General features: G+C 29.9%; 1 protein-coding gene across 1 annotated transcript in view; it reads right to left on the bottom strand.

The window, feature by feature from the left end:
• Positions 1-25,218, bottom strand: part of LOC121116409 (uncharacterized) — a 144,710-nt gene that overhangs the window by 84,456 nt on the left and 35,036 nt on the right. The window contains exon 2 of the mRNA XM_071887549.1: positions 20,487-20,534. The gene's annotated coding sequence lies outside the window, so the exon portion shown is untranslated. The remainder of the gene's footprint in view (positions 1-20,486; positions 20,535-25,218) is intronic.

Raw genomic sequence — 25,218 nt, 5'->3', positions numbered from 1 at the left:
CAGTAACGCTGAAAGAAGGAAATATACTTTATGGGCTTCAATGACAATTCCGATGTGAGATGGAGTAATTGTAATGAGGCGTGTCCGCAGGGGGAGGGCAAGAGGAAAGTATACCCCCCCCCCAAAAAAAAATTGAGTTTTTTTTTTTTTCAAAAATTTAATATTTGAAAATCAATTAAACTTTTCAAAGTTTTTCCCAAAAATTTTATTGTCTGTGAAATGCTATTTATTTTGAAATTTTTCCACCAAAAAAATAATTTTTTGAGAATGGGTGTAGATTTTTGAATATTTTTTTCCAAAAAATTTAATTGTCAGTGAAAAGCTTTGGATTTTGATTTTTTTTTTCCAAAAAAATTAACTTTCATTGAAAAACTATCAATTTATAAATTTTTTCTTCAAAAAATTTAATTTTTTGAGCTTGCCGGAAGATTTTTCTAATTTTTTTGAAAAAAAAAAAAAAATCCTTTCACATAAACCCAATATATCCTTACTTTGGTGAAGCTGGCTCGCACAGTTTCTAGCCTTTTATCATTCCAGACCTCCTCTGCAGCTGTCATAAGCTGATCCTTATTGACTTTTGGAAGAAAATTAGCTTTACTTTTCACCGTATCCTAACGGCAAAGTTTAGTTGGGTTACAATCAGGAAATGATGGTGGCCAAAAATCTGACAGATTAAAGGAAAAAGCAAAAAAAATATATAATAAATTTAGTGAAAATTATGCCATTTTACATTTCTTAAAAACTGATAAAAAGGAATGGACTCTACCGATTTTAAGTCACATATTTAGAAACCCTACAACACTATTGACTTCTTATCAAACTACGTACTTAATTAACTAATTATTGATTATATTTTTCGTCTGGGTATATTGACCATTGGTATCCAATATCCAAGTATATATAATATATCTATTTGCATGTACTTCTTAAAAAGTAAAAATGGAAGACTTATTTAATAATCCGATTAAAAAACTCATCATTTGTTTAATTTCTCTCGTTTCCCAAACAATTATTTAATTAGATGATTTCCTAAATTAATTACAGTCTACTTATTTTAACTCTATATATATTTATTAATATAATCTAAATATATATCTTTATTCAGATAATGAAAGTTACATTGTGTACAGGGTGCGTCCATTTTTTTTCTCAATCTGATTACCTTAATTTTAAATACTTATGTGAAACAAAATGAAATAGATTTATTTGAAACATAATGGATAATATATACTTTCCTCTAGACCTGATCACAGCCTCAATTTTTAGCCTAAACCTGGTAAAAGCCATAATGAAGAGATATTTGATCCACTCTTTTTAATGTAAGCCTAAAGATATTTAACGTTTGGATAAGGTATAGCATGATTTTTTGCCCCAATTGTACCCCATCAAAATAATAATCCAAAGAGGTGAGGTCTGGTGATGAAGATGGGCAGAAATTAGCATGAGTTGTGGGGTGTGAGACAAAACCATCCAGCTGCCTCACATTGTTTCCTTCTGGTGAAATAATAGTATACTTCAGCACCCTCTAGTAGTAGGCATCAGAATAAATTTTCTGTCTTGGCTTGAAGAAGTAGAAATGTACGGAGTGGGGATTCTTTCATAAATAAATAATATTTGATACTTAATTTTTTCGAAAAAATTAATATTTTGATAACAGCTGTGGACTTCTGATTTTTTTTTCTTCAAAACATTTTATTTTGTAAAAATAGTTATGAGTTTAAAAAAGTTCTAAAAATGTTATTTTTTGTGAATGACTGTGCATTTTTGAATTTTTGGATATTTAAAAAAAAATTCCAAAACCAAGCCCCACTCCCAAAAATATCATTTTGCGGACGACCTTGAAATTTTGTATTTTTTTACTGTCGGATCCTAAAACATTCAGTACCATTATCCGCACTGGATCCTTACGTTGGAATATAATTCCAAAACTCTGATGTTGTATTGTCAAGCATTAATTGTATTGTCTATTTTTGTGACGAAATATAAAACAATTTAACTGTTGATTTTTGAGTACGCACTGTGTATATATATTGTATAAATATGCACCAAAATCCAAATACTCAATATTATGCTTTGGCCTTATAATTGTACTAAATAAAGCCATAAATAACTTCTTTTTTTTTTCTTTTAAAAAAACGCAATCATTATTGATAAACTATGTTTTGTCAATTCAGAGTCATTACCCTGTTGTTGCAAAAAACAAACAAATAAAAATATTGTAATTTGCAATGCAATCATTTCCGCCTTTTTCCCATTTTGAATGTCATTCAAGTACATACAAATTAGTCAATTGACTCTCTCAAAATCTAAAAAAAAACACTTTGTTTCAAGGGAAAAAGGAAGTAAAAATATCATTGAAAAAATAAATGTCCATCGAAACCTCTCTTTTCAATAACAAAACAGTTATAATCTGGTTGATTTCCTTCACTAATATCCATGATTAAACAATTAGGTTTCGTGATTAATATTATATAAGTAATTTGAATATATAAAAAATTCATACTTCTGCGACTTTATCTCACTTAACCTACCTACCCAAAACGAAGAAATACTTAATGGAATAAGCTATCGATATCAAATAACTTTTGATAATAAGAAGGAAAAAAGTTCCCCAATACTGTTTTTGGATCCCCGTTAAAGCCAAAAATCCCTGGTTATCTGCAGCGCCCCCTAATAATTGATGTATCACTTTCTAAACTCTGACTTTTTGCCAATTTCTATGCGTATCTTTTTTTTTCTAAGGTCTGAGGTAAAAAAAAGAATGTAGTCAGTAGGTAGATGAATATTTTGCTATCCATCCACATGTTCAGTTTCAAATTGAATTCGTCTTTAAAAATTTCATATCCCAAATGATATTCTCACATTCTTGTCGATCCCAACTCACCAAAAAATTTACCCCGTGATTGAAGGTAGGGGATCAAAATTCAGAGGCTCGTCCCTCAACAGCTCATTCTTTCCTTTAGCTCTAGCAAGAACTGCGAAGCTGAAGGATTGCCTAATTTGTTCTAGGACTGTTCAATGGAAGAACTGATTTAAAAAAAGACTGAAAGGGAGTTGAAGAAAGAAACCACTGATTAGAAAAGAAGTCCTGAGTACTACAAAGTGATTTGTAGATTTTAAAAAAAATATTGATAAAAGCAATGAATAATAATATCAAAAGCTGACAATTTGTCGATAAAGAATTAAAAAATCGTTAAAAAAACCCAAAACATTTTAATCTCTTTTTCACCTTTAATGGAATGTCTATCTGTCTGCCTATCAGTGGATCATGATGGACCCTCAGGACACGATTCTCCGTGTCCTATGATTTATGTATGTATATTAATAGTTATTATTATATGTAGAAACTCTAACGTTTAAACAATGATTTTCTGTCAAAAAGCAAAGGTATTATGTAAATAAAAGCCTGCTATATGCGCAACCTTACAAAGGAGTCAATATACTATGTGTTTATGTAGACTTGATCCCCTACGGGTAGATATATGAGGACTTTCTTTCAAATACATATGTGTATTATTCATATTCCATCATTTCTCAAGGACCTCTCCGGAACAAGAGTCGAAAGACTCTTATATATACATCAGTCAATGATTGATTTTTTGTAATATTTTTATTGTTATTAGATTCTTGTTGTTATTTTTTCTCTTTTTCTTCATTGATATTCTGGATGTTCGTCAATCCATCTTCTTCTTCGTTATCAGATGGCTCAAATCTTGTAGATTGTAATAATACCACAATAATAATAATTGAGGTGTAGGTTCAAAAAGTAAAAAATTAAAAAGGCAGAAAACATGAATGACTCAGGCATTTATCATGTACTTTACAAGAACTAAACCTTGATTGCTCCCATCCCAACATATATAAATTATCATGAAAGTAACACCCTCCAATTAAAAGTGAAATACATAAATGTCTTGTAAGTCAATAAATATATATTTAAAAATCGTCAAAAGTAACACAAATCTTTTTAAAGAACAATATACATATATATGTAGCTCGTCAACTCATAAGCATAAAAGAAGGATTTTTTAGATTACCTCTGGATTACATTTGTACAACATAATTATCGTTCCTTTTTATCAACAAATTATTCTGATTAGTTATTTGGAGCCCCCACAAATTCAACAGAAAGTAGGAAGAAATCCTCATCACAATCACAAAATTATAAATGAATGGATTTAATGTATTTGAAAGAGCATATTGTGGTCAAATTAAGTTACATACATACATCAAATGAGGGCTTTAAACGACAGTTAACACTTTTGTGTATATCAATGTATTCCATACATTTTAATACAAAGGCAACGGGTAATTAACTAAATTATTTCAATGAAATAATGGACTGTACCTATGTAAGCATGATATGAACTAATTGATTTTTGTGTTAATTCACAACGTATAAAGAGAACATGAATCATTCTTTGCAACAAAAAGGGCCTTAGGGATGCAAAAGATACAAGGTGGCTATATATATATATTTTTTTTAAATCTCTAAGCGGAAACAGTTCGGGGTAAAATAGTTAAGATAATGGGGCCTTCTAGGGGTTTACAACAACAAATACGTATGAATTAATTGGTTATAAGGCTGTGTACTCTAAAAATAGTTAATTGTGTGGCGAACAACTTGGCACAATAGAAGTAATTTGAAACAAGAGGGAATTAAAAATAATGGAAGCAGAGACGAAATTTAATAATGTTATCGAATATATATAAAATGTTTTTGCTTGATATCCGTATTCCACATGTTATAGATCTTAAAGGCATCAAATGTAGTATAATATAACAAAAAAAAAAAAAACCTTCCTCCTGCAAATAAAGTAGTTTTATTGTGTTGTATTTTGCCTTTCTAAGCCATTTAAAAATGAAGTTCCCTTATGATTTTTTATCGTCTAATAAGAAAATTGATCCTTTTTAAATTCACATTTGATGTCATTTTTACACATTTATTATTTTTATGAGGAGGGTTTTTTGTACTATTCTCCATTTAACCTTCATTTTTGCATGCAAGATTTGGATTATTGGATTATTTCACTCAAAATATGGACGTGTCACAAAAAATATTCCTTGCATTTTTATTTGAAAGAGTCAGTTTTCCCTAAATTATTAGACGTTTATTTATTATAATCTTTTCTACGATTAGCAACATCCACAAAATGTTTGATACAATAAATTGATACTTTAAATGAAGGAACTTCATGTTAATTTCAAAACAATAAATCTTAGAAATACCGAAGATATTTTCCAGCCAGACTTTTAATTAATTCAAACATAGTTGTAAAAATTATTGTTCCACCCAAATTAACTATACGAGTCTTTGAAAAGAGTACACATATTTTTTAATTAAGAGATTTTTATGTGAACATTGGATTGGACATTTGCAGCTGGCTGAATTTTTTTTTCAACAAAATCCTCCAAAGACGTGTGATCATGAGAAAAGTTGGTCTAAAGTTGAATATCTTCATTTGTATAAATTAACTCCCTCCCCTATTTTTATACTAGTGACGTCATACACACATTTTTTAAGGCATGTCACGACTTGCTTTATAAAATAAACAAAGATGCCGTGTTTTTTTCCTTCCAGCTGTTTGCATTAACTTTCATAACTTGATTGATTCTTGTATGCTTTACAGCTGCTGAATTACATAGAATTTTGATTTGTCTATTTATTTAAATCACTCAAGGCCCTTCGTTTAGAACTCGGGTCATTTCATTCTCTGTCTTTCATACTTATTTTAATAAAATTATCCATTTAATGTATGAAATCATTAGCAGTTGGCAACAAGAAAAATACAGAAGGCAAGTTAACATTTATTTTTTTTCAATTTTTTCTACTTGACAATTGAGGTTGAGAATGTGTCAAAAAGTTTTTCTTCTTAAGTATTTCTTAAATGTATCATCACATGTATATAACTTAACATAATTATTACAAATGAAAGATAAGTGACGTTTGATATCACATAGCATCAAACTTGAATTTAAAGTGAATCGATTTGTGAAACAATGTCTTGATAGACATATTCACACTCAGAGGAGATGTATATATTTTGATGAAAGACAACTTGTTTTGTCATGCGAAACTCCCCTTAATATTTAATATCATATATCATCAACAATGATTTCAAGATGGCGTTACTTTTGATTTATTAAGTAGACAACTCTCTATAATTGTAATTTATGATTACTTTGAACACGGTTGACTCTTACTAATACTTGTACTTAAGAATGGATTAAAACTATTAACAAAGTCAGACACATTAAAAGAATATTAGCCTATTCTAGCTAAAACTTAAAAAATTGATTCCGGACAATGAAATTTCTCAGACATCATTAGTGTGATGTAATAAACTCGTAGTAAAAATTTCATACAATTAAACATAATAAAATTTTTTGCAATGCTGTGTCAACAAATCTAAGCTCATAAACTAAAGTCCAAAATGTGAACCTAAATAATTGCAAGAACTATAAGTATTAACATACATATTTAATACCCTTAGCGAAAAGAAACCCACTATTTTTCAAATATATGTCGTTAGTAATGTGTATCTAGCGTTGTATAAGTTCGTTTAGTTAACACTTGATAGTGTTAGAAAGATAAAATTTTGTACTACAAAAACTTCTCAGACTGTTTTGTGACTGTTTGACTCAACATTATTGTAGCTGGCGTCAAAGATGGACACCAGCAAAGAGAAAATACAAGATATTTTAAAGTTTTTCTTCAAACAAAGCAAAAACGTAAGCCAGGTGCCTACAAATATGAAAAGTGTTTATGGTCCTAATGCAGTAACATCTAATCACTCATAATTTTTATTTTGTCTATTCTATTCCGGTAATTTAGATGTCAAAGATCCACCACACTCTGGAAATACAATTGTCAAAATTGTGGAGTCCAACCGTCGTGAAAGCGCTGGTTTGATTACCAAAGAAATTAACATTTATGAAAAAAAAATATCCATTAAAAATAATTGATTCTTTATGAATTTTCTTTTACTGCATCTTTTACAATTTGGTAAAAATAGTTTTAATAATATCCTTCCATAAGTTACTATTTAGATAGTATAAAAAATTTCAATTGTAAAGTTTTTTTTTTTTAATATGCCTTAATTGGTCGAATAGAGTTGCACTGATTTACTATAAATAAACATTATAGTATTGCAGTTACTCTATCTGATCCAGGAATCTTGTTTAAAGTTCGTATCAATAATGCATATTTCCTTCTCTAGGAACGACCGAGACACCAATCTACGCAGATTGAGTTCAAGAGAATTATAACTCACAAGTGCGTTGTCCATTGAGCTATGTCCTTCCAATTAATTTCTTACTAGTGTTAGAACGATACGCATATATTTGTTCGGATTCCAGTATTAAACTTTGTATATTTGCTTTGATGCCTTTCAATACTTATTTTTGACAAAAATATAAAACAAAATTGTATTTCTCTTGTTGGAAAACTTTGTATTTTATAGGTTATGGCTGAGTTTTGGATTTGTAGTATATGATGACCTGTCATTGTTATATACAATATTATTGAGTTCTGCAAGTTTCTGTGTACCCCAAATGCCTGAGATCTTTAACATAACTTTCAAAATATAATTATTTTTTAACAAAAAATTCCAACTATACTAATTCATTCAAGATTCCCAACACTCCCTCCTACTTTTAATTTAATCTCCTCTTATTCTGAAATAATTACAAAAAGTAATTAAAATGAATTAAATATTCAATTTGCCAAAAGGCGGGTATTATACATTTACAATAATTATCCGTTATTTGTGCTTGTTTGAAATGGTTATGATATGAATCAATTTTCATTTAGTATAAGCATAAGTAGATATTTGGTGGGGTGTTTCAGTCTCAAACCAATAGATAATGTCCAAATAATCGGGCAAAAAACCTCAACAAATAACTGTAAATAAAATAAAAATTAGGGTGGAGCTTATTTATTTAATTTGAGAAATGTTGTGCTCCAAGGGTCGCAAATTTTTATTTTCAGATGAAAAACATCATATTTAAAATTTTAAAAAGTTTTGAAAAAATATTTGAAGGTAGATCTCCAAAGTTCAGAAATGATGGGATTTTTTCAAAAATAAAGGTTTTTACCTGAATATCAACTAAACCCTTGTTGTTATAACATATCTTTTAACACAAGGAATTTTGCCGAATACATCTGAAATCGAAAGTATATACAAGATTTTTTGCTATTTGGTCAAAAAGAGAAATGATTCCCATAAATGACATTTTTTTTTCTATATGTCCATGTGTCTGCTCGTAAAAGAAACGATATCTATACTTACAATTTATGTTTCCAAATCATTAGATATAGTCAATGTATTACTTGAAGTAGACAGAGAAGGGGTAATTTACATAAATTTGAACTTATTCTGACCTTTTACTGACCTTTTTTTAATAAAAATGTATTAATAACCTAAACTCATCTTATATGCCCAAAACCTAAAGAACTATTATGGGCTAGTTTTAGTTGAAAATTATCATTTTACACCAAGATTATAATGGGGAAGCATCCGAAATATCACAATGTAAAGATAATATATTTGTATTTTTTAGATAAAACTTTCATATATTTTTCTAATTTATTACTAATCTAAATTTTGACTATAACTTAATAAATTTCTTATAATTTCTATTGCAGGTATACTTTTAAATTTTATTTTTTCCAAGAGTATTTTTCCTTGAATAAAGGACATACAAGCTTCGATGATCTTCGACCATTTGGAGGAGGAAATGAAGCTGTAATTCATTAGATGTTAGTAGACCGCTATATTCTTTAAAGAGACCAACTCCACGCTCAGCATGATCATTAACATTTTTAAATGAATAATAGTATTAAAAGCTTGTCGGTAGTTATCTCAATTATTCCATAAGTTTCCATCGGTCTCAATAACTTTTTACAAATACGCACAAAACGTTAGTAATAAAACTATTAATTTTTTTGATAGAAAATTTATTTTTATAAATTTTTGTTTCACAAAATTTCTTGTAAAACAATGTGCTTAGATGATATTCATGTCAAAACACTCCTTTTTGAAAAAAATCCTAAAATTTCAAAACTTTAGAGCCGTGTAGCTACTTCTGTATATTTTTTCTAAAACTATTCAAAATTTATATACAAGTTCCTTAGTTTAAAAGGAAAAATTTGACAACCTCGGAGTACAACATTTCTCAAATTTATAAAATAAACTCCATCTTAATATACATATACAGTGGGCAGGAGATAATTTTTTCGTGTTGTGTTATTGGGCTCGAAAATTATCCAAGGGATGAAAGAAAGACCAAGTTTAATCAGCCAACAAGTTATCCTTTCCCTTTGCACCTAAATTTATATTGTTTTGGAACCAAACGAAAATTGAGTGGACATCAAGAAAAAGGTAAAGGGTGTCTGATCTTGCAGAACCTAAAATTTCCTCAGACGAGAAAATCCTCAGTGTGGACCTGCTTTTAAACTACCGAAATAACACATAATGATTGCAAGATTATTTGAGAGGGTTCACCTTCTGTTAGTGAACTGGATATTTATAACTATTATGGATATTATATAAGATTGATGTAAATGCTTCTTGGTCCTTTGAATCTACATTGTATCACCAATATTTTCAGTTTGCTCCTACAATATTCAATTTGATTTGATGCAATCCTTTATTAATGACTTGTTTATGATAAATTTATATATTTATCATTGTTTAATCGAGGTTTAGTGAACTTACTTAAATGTTTTGCTGAAAAGTCATTCCTCTGTATTTCCTTTTGATTATTTGGATGTTACAATCTGAAGAAATATTACATTGTAACTATTGTTTTATATAACACAAGCAACCTGATCAAACTAATGGGTAGTGATTTGTTTCTAAAATTTGCATTAATAATGAATATTTCAAAGAAATATTCACACATGAAACAAAAAAGTTCGTTTAAACATTAACAAATTATATCTTACATAAACTTCAAGTTCATATTTTTTAGAATATACATATAATGATTTATGTCTTATATTCGTACAAGTATTTCTAGCTTCTTAATTGATATTTACAAATGCAAAATGAATGGAATACTTAAAAAAAGATACAAGATTTGATTAGTCTAATTATTTTATTCGTTCAACTGTTTATCCTGTAATTAAAATACGTTTTACTTTTGAGGTTTCTTTTTAAACAGTTCACTAACCGCGTTATAAAAGGGATGTTCACTAACAGAGGGTTATGGGGACATTTAGAAAAAAGAACCAAGCAGGTACTGACAAGAAGATGGAGCCATAATTCTTGAATCAAAAAGAAAAAGTTGATTCCTAAGGTTAATACATGTTTTTGGGGCGGAATGTCTTGCCAAGGTTGAAGGTTAATAAACCTGATGAAAATTATGAATTTGGTCGGTATAATTCTTTATTCCATACATCTTCCAAGGTACGAAGTTTTGCATATAAAACGTTGCCTCTTTAACAGGCAATGTCGTCTGAAGCCGTTCACATCTATCCCATTTCCTCTAGGTTAATGTGTTTCGAGCGTTTTGGGTGTGCAAGTGCTAAGACCTCTCATAACAATATGGACGATTTAAAGAAAATCATTATGGACAATTTGAACCAAATATCTAAGCAAATACATCTCGAAGACTTGCAAACCAGGTCTTGTTCTTGTGTCAAGAATTTGATTGTTCCCAATCACAAGTCACATTGACTGATGCTATTCATTAAGCCAATAAACATTTTTTGTTCTATTTACTTCTATTTATATATTGCACACTGTTTTTAAAAACTATTCTATTTCGGGAAAATTCGACCCTGCTCCCTAATTCTATATATAGTATGGATGCATAATAATAAAAAATGGGTTTAAAAGAGTAAAAAGATATACAACAAAAGTTTAGAGATGAGATAATTGCCTATAATGTAGGGAACCGTTTTTAGTTTTGGTTCGATGTGTCTTGTTTTTGCAACAATTCAAGGTTTAATTGGACCAACTCATCAATGAATGGTCTATATAATATAAATACAATAATTAAACGTCAGACAGACCAATTTTGAAATGAACAAATTATATTAGAATGATAATATACAATAACAATAATTTGTCAAAAGAGAAAAATATTTTTTATTATGGGAGGTACAAACCTGGTGTACATATTTCGACACTAAATACTTTTTGTACATTTAAAATAAATTTTCCACGTACACTTTTAGTAGATGAATATTTTTTCTCCCCTTACGCACACCTTTTACAGAAAAAAAATATTATTAACTTATATAAATTTGGAGAAATCCACAGTTAGAATAACATAATAAGATGATTTTTGTTTAAATACGTAAATGATTTAGAAACGAATAGAGATATTGAAACATACTTTTTTTCTTTATGACATCCCATTTATATGTATGTATATACCTATAAGGGAGACGGCTCTCCACCCATTTTTAAAGAAAATATATTAATAATACAAAGAGGTTTATGAAGATTGAAAAAAAAAAGAAGTCTAATGTCATATGAAGGAACAGTTGGATAATTTTCAACTATCATTTTTACCACTCTCTAAAGAATATCCTCATTTTAACAACTATTTCAAAATATGTAGCCATTACTATAAAAACAGCCTCTGCACGCCGACAAACAGATTGACAGCACTTGATGATGAATGCCAAGTTCATGGACACCATACTGTCATAATGCCAGCTCGGAGGAATTCAAATTTGAATGGGATATACAGCAGACGTTCCCAAGATGCCCCAAAATGCCAAGTCAGGGATGGAGGAGGGACGATCGGAGACAGGCATGAATTCAGGTATATGTTTGCTGCATAAGTTTGGGTCTTCTTGGCTGTATGGGGCAGTAATGCATTTCTTGATATTGTAGGTAGTCTGGATGAACTCTGCAGCATTCTCCATACTGTATTGATACCGGAACCGGGGAGATGCGTTGCATTTCTTCTATTGCTCCGACATTTTTATATTTAGAGATATGGTTTAATAACAAAAATAGTTTATTTTGGTATCTTCTGTCGTTTGGTTGGGTAAACGAACCTCGTAATTAAAAATCACAAGGATAAAATTGTAATTAAATGTACTGCAATTTTTGGGTCCCTACACTGTCATTCAAATTTTTAGTCTGATTTAAAAGACAAAGAAATGATAAATATATTTTAAAACCCCTTTATTGATTATAATTTGCTCCCAATTTTATTAAATTAAATCTATCATTTTATTATGATTATAGTTTATACTTATGCATTTTTCTTTTTAAGTGCAAAGTCCTTTATCAAGATAGTTTGCAATTATATAAATTGACGATAACTACTTGTCGAACAATACATATGTAATCTAAATTCAATATTAAGAAAAATCATTCAAAGATACTTTTATGTTGATGGGCCACATGTGCTCTTTAGAGACTTGGTTGTTTGGACAAGAGAAGTATCATGTTAAATACCATCACATAACAGATATTTAAAGGGGTAAAAAGAAGATAAACAATCAATGCAGGTATGAAGAAGTAAACAAACTGTAATTACGACTGTTTACAAAGCCCTATTAGAACTTTTAATTAATTACTCCCTCGTTCATTTTTTTTAGTAAATACATCAAGCAACAATTTAAATTATAGTCAAAAATTGAAAAAAGAATAAATTAAAAAGTTGTCGAAAAGTCATTTAAAAAAAAATATCTTCACATAAATCATGTGTTTTTTTTTTTTTTACTTCCTCATCCTGTTATGGGGCTGTCAGTCCACAAACCCGATAAATATAGTAATAAGTTAGAGTATATAACAGTTGATTAAAGAGTATTTTTGGGTAAAATAATATATCCCTAATCAATTTGTTAAGGAATATTTTTGATTGGGAGTAAGTTTCCTACTTTATTGTATCTCTCAACTTTTCTTTTAAAAATAATCTTCAAATATGAGTTGGTAAATAGCCAACTTTCCCTAACGGTTGGAAATTTCTTACTTCAATAGTAGTGGGTTTTTAACAAAAATAAATATAGATTGTCGAGAGTGCTGATATTGTACGTTTTCATGTAATCTGTTTGATTTTTTGGATAAAAATGTCATTCTGAGTCCCAGGGCGAGGTGACATTTGTATTATTTTCAAAGAATGTTATTGAAAAAAACTCAATAATCAATTAAAAATAAGATGAAATTAATAAAGCTGAATTATTAATGCAATTAATAAAGCACTCTAAAATAGCTGATACAATAAATCTATATATTCTCTATTATTGTTCACAGCATAACACGAGTTCATTTGAATTCAGCCCATAGCGTGTAAAACGCTTTAAAGGAGTAGAAAAGGGACTTGTCCAAAGAATATAGTGTAAAATTACATGCAGTGGCATAACGCCGTGTTCCTTACTTTCGCCATTCCTAACGTGTCCAATTAATCTGTCAAAGAAATTTTCTTAAAAGGGGTTTAAATATTTCCCATTCTACAATCATATTTTCCTAGAAAAATGTTTGTAAAAATACAATCTCATCTTTATAGGTGCCTGAAAAGTACAAAGATGAGGGGCCATTTGTTCCTTTTTTTGATTATAAAATCAAGACCTCATTTATATATATGTAAGTGACACAACTTACGACTTCCATGTACATAACCTACCCAATATTTCCCCAGATTTCTCTAGAATAGTTGTATATAAAATAATTTTATATATCTGCATACATATATCTAGAAAACTGTTAATGCTAAATTGAAGGAAATAAATCTATTTTTAAACAGACTCTACCATGAACTAGATCACTGATGCGAGAACGTGGAAGCTCCTTGTTTTTAAACATGTTTGTTGATCTTTGATACTGATTGAATGGTTAAAATTTATTTTCAAGAATCATTCTCTGACTCAGTTTTGATTTACAAGGTATTTAGATCAATAAGATTATTTAAAACACAAAATGTATAGGGTAGAATGTTACTCAAGTCAGAAACGAGTAAGTAACCTTAATTACGAAAACATTCATGGATCAGGTAGGGCCTTAAAAGGTAAAAAAAAAAAATTGTTTATACAAACATACGATAATTATATAATACATAGGTTGAGCATCATACAAAATCAAAACCATATGGACACTACCAATTAAACCATTTAATCCAAAGTCGTTAATTCAACTACATTCTAAATATTCGCAGATGTTGTATGAGTAAATTAAAATAAAAAATAAATGAAAAATTAGTATCCAACCCTTATTCTGATTTTTTTTGTACAATCAGTTGGTCTCTCAAACGAGATCTGGAACAAGGTCTATTTATTAATGTCTGGGCAATAGAAAATAAAACAGTAATTTATAGCCGTAATACTATATAATAACGTGTCTGGGCTATGAACTTGGGAATATTTTCATTTATTTTTAATTCATAGTATTATAAGAACAAAAATTGGTTTAAACTTATTCATCTCCTCAAAAAGAATATTTGGTTTAATGCGTTTCTTACCAAAATTGAGAAGAATCTCAAAACATATTACCAACCTTTTATTCCAGTTACAAATTACTATACTGTCATCTTTTTTACTGACCAGACCTTATTATATACATAGAGATGTAAAAAATATGACCTGACGGAATATAAAAATAAATAAAAAAAACCAAAAATAACATGATAACCTCGACGATTTAAAAGAATATTTACAAGAAGACCTGCTTAAATAAAATAAAATCTTATTAGATTATCTATGGGCAGTAGCTATGGGATTAAGAAAATATAAGCACAAATTCGAAACCTTATCTAGCAAGAACAGGAATTAATCCATTTTCTAGCCTCAATTCTACTCTGAGTCTAACAGCAACTTCACCTTATCCTCCGCGTTACTCTATGGGGGGCTGCAAAGGGGGGCTCCCAAAAAGAAACCATCAATGAATTTATGCTTTGTACTATATTTTTTTTCCAGTGATAATAGTTTTTTTTTAAGGATTATAATCATGCGGACGCCCCTTTACTCTCTCACAAACTCGTTGCTAAACATTATACTCAGATGTTTTTTCTTTTAGAATGAAAAAATAATGAAAATATCATTGAAAAATAAAACACCCTTCAGATTTCCAACTAAAAAAATAAATATCCCATACATTAAGATCATATTTTATACAACTGTATATACAGACCTTGATTTGAACAACTTTTATAATACCGTACTACCATCTGGACACTGTGATTGTATATATTAAATTTGATAAATGAAGCTAGTATCTCAAATATAACTTTCGCAAAATCCATTTTTTATTGATAAAAAGACTGACTTAATACAATTTAAATAAAACTCGTTTGCAAAAGATAAGAAGAATATTTACAATGTGTCAATATGACACGTATTATATCTTTTGATAAATGCAAACTTCATTTATTATTAATATTTGTGTAGTTTGTTGTGAATTCGAGGCTGTCAAAAAAAGAAATGATATGTTACATTTACCAAAATTGAGCCCACTGACGTGGAACAGAGATAGTTAAAACCCACAATGACTCAACTAATATTGAAATATTTGGTATATCAACGCTTTAAAAAATCCTGAACAAGAATCAAGAAATTGAGAAAGTTCAAAATTAAAAAAAAAACTTTTTAAGTTCATTTATACAAACATCCCAATATTTCATAGACATATTAATATGAGACACTTATATAATTTGTATTCAAATTTGTGAGGTGTGACCTTGATTTGATTTAAGAGACACATAATTAAGTTCAATATGGCCTTTTAAATAAAAGATGTCATCTTCTGATTTTTTTATTGCGACCATCAATGTTGGTTTCTTGGAATGCAATGTACAGTGTCTCTAAAGAGTTCATAAGAATAAGTTGTTTATAGAGATTCTCGATAATTCGTCAAAGAATATAATTGTAATCCAATTTTAATCTTGAAAAAAAAAAAAAAAAAAACCTGACCGATCCAGGAAGTTATATGGTCGGGTATGCTTTCAAAAAAAGTATGTATTTTATTTTATTTTCGCATATATATATTACTTTAAAGGAATTTGCTACATTAGTATCTAGATTAGACTGCTTCAAATTTGGATTCACAATGAAATTTTGAATGGAAGATATATAGAGAGGGGTTTCGTTTGTTTTTTTAAAACAGAGTAAACAATGATAATGGAACTTTCTACTCGGGTAGAACCTGGCCGAATACCCGCAAGTATATTGTAACTACTGGCTGTTGGAAAAGTCTTTGAATGTTATTCAAATGAAAATTTAAGAGGTTTTGTTGGATTTTTTTTTCAATCCCAAGGAAGGAGGTTGCCGTTCTAGTCCATTCCGGTCACATTAACATTATACACATCCTCTCAGTCAGTAACCAGACGGTAAACAAACGACTTGAAGCTGGAGATAACACTAAAATCAAACTTTGAAGTAGTCGATTAACCAAACTAATTCCAAAAGATTCCCGAGATGCCTTTGAAGTTAATCCAGGAATGAGAATGATTAAGTTCGCCAATAAAAAAAATTTTTTTTTTTTGAAGTCTACAGTGTCAAGAACCGTAAAAAAATGCTGGTGGCAAAGTCCTTCAGAAACGACATTTACATACTTAGTTAGGTTAAAAAACACTCATCTTCAGCCCTGTTAACACATCCTGAATGATCTTAAATATCCTGGAAACAGGGTAATTTCCTTCAGTGTTGAAAAACCCTTCATTGTTGATCCTATCATTAACAGACAAAATGATAGATATGAAGCCTTTACAAATCCATATATATATAATGGGATCCTGAGAGATAATCCCGGTTCTTGACCCTCCAGACTGTCTGTTTGGTGACCAAAACATGTTTATGATGTTGGTGTGACTAGAACGACAACTTCCTTCCTTTTGGTTTCCATTTTTTACTCCCCACTTTCAAATTGATACGTGATTAGTACGAGTACGGGAAGAAAACAATTTATAACTCTATATAATTATACCATAATCGTAAATGTTTGCAAGATATATGATGACGTCTCAAATATCTATACACTAATACATTAGAACACATATAAAAAAGGAAGTACTTCAAGGTACCTATCAATTCTATCAGATACATGACAAATACCCGGGGGGTAAAAACGGCTATACCCTAATAAATAAAGATCCGAATACCATTTTAAATTTTTACTCCTCCCCCCCCCTCTCCCCCATCGACAAGCAATTACTCAGAATGTACCTTTTTTTGCAGGTAATATGCGGATGTCTTTACATTTATATCCCGGGTAAGGGTATTATCCAGACCCATCCCTTAAAATACCGAGAAAATGTTCTCTTTTATTTAAAATTCTAGGTCGACCCCAATTTTGAAACAGTCTTTTCTACATAGTTTATGTGCCCATCATTAAAAAACAAAAAAAAATGGGTATACTACCTACTTTTAAAAGAGAAGATACCCCTTTTTTTAATAGCTCTGTACTTGTATAGGTTTTAATTGCATTAAAGACCTTAATACCATTCATTCTCTTAGGTTTTTTTTAACCTTTATTGTCTTGTTACATGATTAGGATGATTATTTTATCTAGATGAAACGTGATTATTTTTGCAATTAGGTTTATTTTAATATCATATACTATTTTGGTTATTATTGTAGTTATTTTTGATTATAATCTATGTGTAAAGTAAAAAAAAGATACTTTGTTTTGCTTAAAGGGCTTTTAAACATGCAATTTTAGGATGAAAATAAATCGGCATCCGAATTCCATTTTAAAACTATTAAAGAAATGTATCAAATTTAAATAATTATATTGAGCTACACACTCATCTATAAGTAAGTGACCGGTTTAACTTTCTTCTTGGGGCATTGATACCTTTCCTTCAAAAATAACCATAAACAAGGACCGAAATCAGTTGGTAATTACCCAATACCTAGAGTTAACATTTTCGCAGGAGGAGAAGACGGAAGAGAGGCTTATGGAACTACGGAATTAAGACCGGTGTTAGTATAAGCTGTCTATAATATAGTTTTTTTTAGGGGGGGTGAATTATTTTCATAAAGATAGCATTAGTAAAGCAAAAATAACATAATTAAATATAAATTTATAACTATTTATTTTATTATTCATTTTTAAAGCGTTTGACACCAAAAATAGGCGAGACTACTTACTTCAGAGTTAGAAGTCAACACACCATTAATTGTTGGAAATTGTTTTCAGCTTATAAACGCGTATCACATTACAAAGTGTCCACGTTCAGAATAATGATAAGGGAGGGGGGAGCTCCTAACAACAAATTAGATTGTGATAATTTTATGATAGTGAAGTAACGTTAATGACATGCAATTTTTTTTTTTTAACCCTATTGTATCTTGTAACCTTTCTTTAAATGACAAACAGATATAGTTGCACAAAAACAGTTGGTAGTATTTAACCAATTATTCTAATGTAGAACTTTTATTCAATAATTATTCGGAGTTGTATTCAGCTTAACAAGAAATCATTCTAATTCAACTAATCAGCGTTCAGAACACTAATTAGGGTAAAAAAGCAGAAATTTCCACAGCTGGCATCAAAATACAATGTAAATTTGTTGTGTTAGTGGGGTAGAGCGTTAAGGTCGAATCAAAGTGTGTAATTGTTTTAGCCGGTGATTCAACTTTATTGCCTTAAATAAAAAAGGAATCTCCCCAACTTTCCCCGAAAAAATAAACAGAAAAAAAGGCACGGGTCATAAGTATTACTTATTTTCAACTTCACCAATTATGGAGTTATTATTTAATAACTGTTGGGAATGGATCATAACTCTTAAAAATCTCATACTATTTTAACCAATCTACTTTCGGAAGACTGATAAGAGTAAAAAAGTACAAAAATCCACGGCTGCCAAGAAAATGTACCGTAAGTTTTTATATTATTGAGATAACATTGCTATTTATATCCTCAAAACCTATTAAAATAAAAGTTCAAACAATTTTCTCGTTTCTATCTTCTTTTTTCTATTTTTTTCTTTGTACTTTCTCATTGCCATTGAATGAAGAGACATATTTTCTGATCTTTCACCTATAACCTTTTTCCCTTTTCAAAAATATATTGGAGGTTTGGTGACTATTTTTTAATTTATTTTTGCAAGAAAAGTGCTAAGAAAATATATGTTCATGTAGCACTAATGATTTTCTTCTTGCAACAATTTATTTTCATACCAAATGTATCTTTTCGTATCACCCAACCCCCTAAAGTCACACCATAGTGAGTTTGCAAGGATTATGTTTCTATATTGTATATCTGCGACACGGATATAGGCTGAAATGAGTCTTTATACAAAGGATTACACTGATATTTGTATTATCAGTCAACTATCCTATGATACTTACTATTGACCTGTTTATATAGGTACATGTATTATATTGATCTGAGTTGTTAATTGAGCGGGGTATTTTGGAGACATTTGACGTAATTCCCCGAGGACTTCTAACATGATTATGGGACTTTTATCTCTTATTAAAAGAAATGGTTGATATACAGGGTACGGAAGTTATCTATGCTGCTACTTTGGTTGCTGTCTTGGACAAACACGGCCGCTTAGGCATCTGATTTGTTTTTGTTATAATACTTGTTTAAACCTGCACCAGTTGGAAAATATTTGAATGAATTGACGAATTTGATGTCCCTAATATTTGGAAAAGGCACGGAATCCTCCTGGATGGGAGTGACAAGATAACAGTTGTTCAAACTCTGGGGATCCGTGAAACGTTCGTTTTCAAGGTTAAGAAGGAATTTTAGGCCCCTAAAGGGGATTTGAGGCAACAAAAATGCCATTTGAGTGCAAAGGTCGAAGGCCACGTAATACATCCTCACGTGTTCCCCTAAGGACTCTTGGTCAGCAATTAAGCCTACTTGAACATGCTAGAGACCAAGATGAAGCATTATATCAACATGGTTACCAATGGGAAGCTGTACATGTGGGACTAGGACTCGATTACCTATCACAACTTAAAAAAACCTCAAATGGCTCAAAGTCAATTTTGGCAACTTCATCCCTCCGGACTTTTGGCCTACAAACTCTTCGGGCCTCGATTGTCTTTTTTTTGTGCAGGCACAATTGAACAACAAACCAACCGAACTCCCCTGGATCACCCAATACTAACTTATCAGGTGGATCATGAAGGAATTCCATATTTACCAAGGGATCAAGTAACGAAGGCCTGCTTGCATTTTCGGCCTCTCAAATCAAATTAATGATACTAGGAATTAAATTCCCCAGGATTAAAGAGCATCACCCTCTGATGGAATCAAAATCATTTATTCATATTTGCGTCTTATATATGTTTATGTGTACAAACATATAAACATATTAAAAAAGGTTGTATCTGTGTAAAATGTATGAAAACGCATGTATTTATAAGGAAACATTCCCCTATGTGGGCAGTGCTCAAAGCAAAACCACTTTTATCCGATGATTGTATACTATGATAAAAGATATCTTCATAACATTAACAACCATTTTGTTGTTGAATAATAATTTATTTCTTATTATATTATAAGAAATATCCTTGAGAATCTTTTTTTTAAAAGAAAATATACATTTGAATATGATGTATTTCTTACCTTAATCCTGAAGCCTTTGTGAACACATTCCTAATACGTCACTCGAATCTGCAAGGAAGAATAATTGAAGTTATACTATGAAAGTTGACCGAACTAGATTAATTATGTGTTTAGTAAAAGCAGGTTGTAAAAGTTATAATTTGTACATCTTATTTAGCTACAACAACCGTCATTTTGATAACATAAATTGCTTTTAATCAATTACAATCACACATTCATTATGTATTCACAGCTAATATACAGGTTGTTACTATTTAATCTATGCATTTTTCAAAATTTGTAAATTGTCAATGAGGATACATTGTCGTTGGATTGACTTGAAAATTAGCTTTAATTGTACATATGGATATTGGAAAAATGTTCATTTGATGCATCCACCTCCAGCATTAACCACGCCTTTGATCCGGGTCAGACAGAGTAGAAAGTGTTGAGGAAGTAGTTCTTTGCATGTTGGTTTTTTTTATTAATGTTCCTTCAATTGGTTAGATGGAATTGTACTGATTAAGTTCAAGTAAGCATTATAGTATTATATTTACTCCATCTGACATAGGGATCTTTTGGTGAATTCCATATACATAAAGTATATTAATTTATCTAGGAATCGCCTGGCCGCGAACGCAGATTGAATTCAGAGAATAAAGTCTTCCAAGCGCGTTGTCCATGAACTACAGATGTTGGTAATTTTCTTTTTATGACATGAGATGTTCAATTTGTTTTAGATTCAATATAATCCCGGACAATACAGTTCATCGGATCAAGATCTGGACTGCTGAGGGGCATATTTCCATTCTAATGAAGTCATAGTAGAACTCCTTCATCCACTTGAGCCACCTCTCTGAGACATGACAATGTTCGGAGTCTAGATGGCAGACACAAGACCCACCTCTGAGACCTCCCGATTTGAAATCTCCATATTGTTGTGGACAAAAATTATCGTCACGGTGCAACCGCATTACTCTTTTGTAAATCAAATCTTCTTTATATCTGGATCAACTTTCACCATAACACCTTAACACCAAGTAACAGTGGGGACATGAACAATATACAAAGTCAAATTTTCAATAAAAAAAGTCATTTTTTTAAATACATATATATTATATTGATCAAAAATTTATGAAATACTCAATTACTGCGTTCTCCTGCTTTTCATTTTTTGGTTGCAACTTGTACACGGAATATACAAATACACAAATACGTTAAGGGATTCTTGAAGGAAATGGGCTGTAGCTACTCTCCACCATTAAGGAATTTTTGCTTATTACTAGAAAATTTGATGTTTGAAATTTAATTTAAGTTTAATTTTTAATTTTTTTCCAAAAAAAAAAAATCTCAATAGCTATAGATTTTTGAAATTCCTCACTTAAAAATTGAAAAATTGAATATTATTTTAAATAATCTTAAATTAAAAATTTTTTTGGAGTTGGTTTCTATAAAATTAAATTTTTGAGACAAACTGGGTTTTTTTTTTTTCCAAAAAAATTTATCATTTGAGAATAGTTTTGGATTTTTGTAATTTAAAAAAAAAATTAATATTTAATTTTTTGTTTTTAAGTTTCAAATTTTTTCTAAAAATTTTAATTTTTGGATTTTATTTCAAAAATAAGAAATACAAAAATTAATATAAATCCTACGGACACCCCTGACACTAAACCGTTGGTTTTGTATAACATAAAGGTATTATTCAAAAATGTGATAGAAGATATACATTATACAAAATAAGAAACTTGATTTGATGACAGAAAATTAATTTAAATCCGATGGCTTTTGCCAAATGATGTCATCATCACTCACAACTATTATATAGCAATCTTACTATGGATCAGGAATGCGGTGATGAATCACTTCTCTACCTCTGTACTCAAAAGAGAGCAAAAGCCCAGCCCTTATTTTGTCACAAATTGTTCCACATTTATGAATGTATGCCGTACTCTTTGATCTGGTAATTCATGGTGTTTATATAGAGAACATAAAAAAAAGTTTCATCTAATTATTTTTCTATCGAATATCTGTAATCATTACACGATATCAAAATTGATATTCCATTAAAGCTCCTGTACATTGTATTTACACCCATTTTTTAATGCAAAACCCAAAAATAGTTTCATTCATTAATCGTGATACTAATTATTGTATGTGTCTCATTTAACTAACTAAAATAATTATCGAAATCCTTTGGGTATATTTTGATGTAATATATACACGTCATACATTGGTAAATAAATGTAATTTTGGTTTGTAATTTTTTGCATGATTTCTCCCCATTGTGGTTTACCACAGAACTTTCATAACTCTTCCTATCATGCATATTATGAGTGGTACGCATGTTGTAGAGCTTTATAAGTTAAATATGAGGATTTTGTTGAACCCACATTATACATACATCATTTTATAAGTTTTAATTCAATTTTTGTGTCTTTTTTATTAAAATTATGTCGTAATTCAAAAAATTATTATAGTTACTCTTGTTCAAATATTAGATTTTTCTTTATTTAAAAGAATTTATTTATCAAAATTGGGATTTTTAAAAACAGAAAACAGTTTCTTCTACATATTTAAATTAAAGAGAAACTGTCAATTGAAATTTTACAATTACAAATTATTAAAGAGACTTTATACGATATGGGACTGTATATCAGCTATTGGAGATATCCATGAAATGTATTGGGTCATCTTGCAGTACTGAATCCTAATTATATTTCTACTCAAAATGTAATGGGAAGCAAGTACATGAACTTGAAGCTTTGTGTTCTATTTTATTAATATGACTGGAGAAGGTTTCCTTTTCTTTTCTAAAGTTGCAGTATTCTTCATTTTAAAAAGTGCCAAAATATATTAGGCTATCTTCTTCATAAATTAAGTTTCTTTTAAATAACTTGAAACTCTTGAAATTCTTTCGTAAAATATTCATAAAGAAGAAAGTTTTTTTTTTTTGTATAAAAACAAAGGCATTTAATGTATTATATAAATAACGGAAAAAGAAAGACTAAATCGAATCATAAATAAATGAAAGATCACGAGTAGAGGATATGTATATGACGTATGAACCGTTATGGAGCTGCACTTCAACCCCATAAAAATCCAACAAATCATGATTAACTGATCATAAAGAATATGATTAAAAAAATGAAATCAAAGTGTTTGAAACTTATAGAGTCGGTGCTCTTTTTTTTTTTATTTGAATGTTATTCAGGCAAGCCACTAGGATTAATTTCGAGAATCATAATACTCAAATACTCTATGGAAGTTTAACTGTGTATATAAACGTATAAAGTATGTAGGTTGATTGTTTTGGGCTGTGTTTCTGCACAAAAGGTCCTCTTGATTCCTTATTTTTAGTCATTAAAATATCATCTTGAGGAAATATCACTTTAACTTTATTTTGTTTGCCAATGTTACATTATCCTTAAAAAAAGTCCTTACTTGAATTCAAACCTTAGATTGTAGAGTTTTAAAATTTCTATTTAGTATTTTATAATGTTGGAACTCGAGAAAAACTCAGCTATAACAAAGTCGACACTTTTCTGGAAAGTCTCAATCTTGCCCAAAATATCATTTGAAAAACTCGTCAAAACTCTCTGACTCTAACGATCAAAAATCGACTTTTCGAGTATTGATTAGTATCATCTAGAGTTGTTTCTACCTTTTTATGTAGTTATTCCTAACTTCGTCTTAAAATGCATTATTTTATTATAACATTGCACAATCTAATTACCAACTAACATTTATTTTGGAGATATTAAAATTACTTGGTTGTATGTTTTTATGAGTAATGCAACTAGGAACATTGGAATCTCAACATGTCATTTTATGTAATAAACATATCAACTAGGAGCTCCAAAATAAAACGCTCTTTACTAACCTTGATCCGGTTCTTCACTTTCTGACGGAGCTGGAGTAAAAATGCATATAAATTTATAGGAATTAGTTAGAAATTTAAAGTTCTCCTTATGTTTTAAACGAGTAACTTCTCCGTTCTTAGGAAGAGAGCTTTTGGTCTGACTTGAATTCCCTCTTATGACTTCCAAACGAGTAGAATAATCTTCATTATTGGCTACCAGAGATATTTGCTGACGAGATAATTTGTGATCCCTTATCTTTGTTAGAGGACCTCTTCGCAGAGTTACTTTCTCCAGATCGGGGAGATTAATATCAGGGATGGTATCGGACATGCTACGACCATTAAATTCCAGAGCTTTACTCATTTTCAATGTGTTAAATTCCCGAATATTTGGCCAATGTTATGTTAGTTTATATTTACACTGCTTCTAGAAGCTTGTGTTGCTAATTTCTTAAACGTTCTTCCATGATGCCATTTTATTGATAATCCTTAACATAGCGGGAAACTGGTAGGGGACGTTCAAACTTAGAGAAGGACGGAGTTGGTCACCACCAGGGTTTTCAATAGGATTTTTTTAGAAGGGGTGGTTGTGAAATTATTCTTCTCATTTTTTTGTTACAAGTTGTACAATTGGATTATACCAGTTACAACTTGTACACAATATATATATATATATATATTTAAATTGAGAGAAAAATGTACCGTGTTTATGATATAAAAAATGAGGTTGAAATCACACCTCAAAAAAAATAATAAAATCTTAGTGGTTTATTAGGACACAAAACCAAACCAAACAAAAGCATAATAGTATTCATCATAATAGATAAATGTATATGTATATTAAAAGAGAAGCAATCAAGATACCTGTAAAAAAAGAGAAGGTTATTCCATTAA

The sequence above is a fragment of the Lepeophtheirus salmonis genome, chromosome 4, assembly GCF_016086655.4.
Source record: "Lepeophtheirus salmonis chromosome 4, UVic_Lsal_1.4, whole genome shotgun sequence".
NCBI lineage: Eukaryota > Metazoa > Arthropoda > Copepoda > Siphonostomatoida > Caligidae > Lepeophtheirus > Lepeophtheirus salmonis.
Note: the sequence above shows the minus strand (reverse complement) of the source record. Positions and strands in the feature narration are given on the sequence as shown.